This window comes from Limulus polyphemus, unplaced genomic scaffold, assembly GCF_000517525.1.
Source record: "Limulus polyphemus unplaced genomic scaffold, Limulus_polyphemus-2.1.2 Scaffold849, whole genome shotgun sequence".
NCBI classification, from domain to species: domain Eukaryota; kingdom Metazoa; phylum Arthropoda; class Merostomata; order Xiphosura; family Limulidae; genus Limulus; species Limulus polyphemus.
The window spans coordinates 267,948-269,608 of record NW_013666459.1 but is presented as its reverse complement, the minus strand read 5'-3'; positions in this window follow the sequence as shown (position 1 = coordinate 269,608).

Below are 1,661 nucleotides of genomic sequence, written 5' to 3'. Positions count from 1 at the left end.
AAACAAACAAACAAACAAACTATTTTCCCGAACAACATTAATTAATGTGATTTTTAAAGAAAAAATAGACATATCTCTAATAAAAAACTTAATTAGATTGTTTCTTTATTTTACAACAAAACCGTATAGAATTATCTGCTGTGTCTACCGCGGCGAATCAAACGCCGGTTTTTAGCATTATAAGTCTGTAAATTTACTACTGTTTTACCAGGAGACAAATTAATTTAACTTCTCGATGTGTGTCTCAAATACCTATATATTTTGTTTTTGATTTTATTTTATTTTTATTCAAACAGTTGTAGTATATTCTAAGAACCGAACAAAATATATGAGTATTCATTTATTAATTTTTACCAGTATTGAACTTCTTAAAAATTATATTTTAATTTACAAATATTTATTTTTTAATCATGCCAGCATAGGCGGCTGAACCAAGGGGCACTTTCCCTCCGGTTTTAATACGGTAACGAATTGTTTCATAAAAGGAGAATAGCGAGTTATGTGTAAATATCATGGAAATCGCTGTTTCACTTTAGAATTCAGTGGTCATGGTTGACACAGCAAATTAGGCATCCCCTCCCCATGTTAAATATGTTCCGCCATCTATGCGGGCTAGTGTTTTATTAAACAGTATTCTATTTCATTATCATTACATACTTGTTTGTTGTTGAACGCAATGTTATAAAATAGGCTATTTGTGCTTTGCCCAACACAGCTATCGAAAGCCGATGTTTCGCATTATAAGAACTTAGGCTTGATGCTGTGCCATCAGGAGGATTATTATTACATATATATGTGTGTGTGTCTAGGAATATAAATATCTAATGGAACTTTGGTAATTTAAATAACATTTACACTAAAAAATATTCAGATCGTATAAGAATAACTACTTTATAGCTCTTACCTATGTTATATAGAATAAATATCTATTACATTAAAAATTTACTGAAAGTATCGATCGTAAAAACAATTATAATAATAAAAAATCCCATATTGCAGTACTCACATACTCTTAAATTAAACATCTGAATATGATGGTCAATACTCTGATTTCACTACTTAATTCGCACATGTTACTGTATTAATTTCTGTTGTTCTTTTACAGTTTAAAAATATTATCAGAATATACAATTGGAAAAATAGGTAATGGTGATTTCATGATGTACTTAGTTTCATTTATAACATTTATAAAATAATAAGTACACATGAATGAGATATTATAAAGATCTCCATAATATACATGGTTCACAAAAGAAAGTGATAACAGCCTTAGTTTCGTAATTTTTTCATTGAGTAAATATTAATTCTATTCTTCTACCATGTGAATGAAACATGTGATAGCTGAGCACAGTTTTTATTTTAATAAACCTTAATACATTTGTCAATGTAAATTGTACCATTAAAAAAATTGTGTTCGTAATTTCAATAATCAGTGCCAGTTATTTCGTTTCTGGAGTCCCTCTTTAAATTTAAACTTAATACTTTTCTATGTGATCGCTAGATGGCAATAAAGTATAGTGTTTCCTGATACTGTGAGAATGATTCATATTGTTACGTCTCCGTTTGTTAATTAACTTTCCGTAACTTATTTTCAACAATCACGCTAAAACAAACGCTATATCAACGAACGTCAACAATACTTCTGACTGCAGTTCAATTAC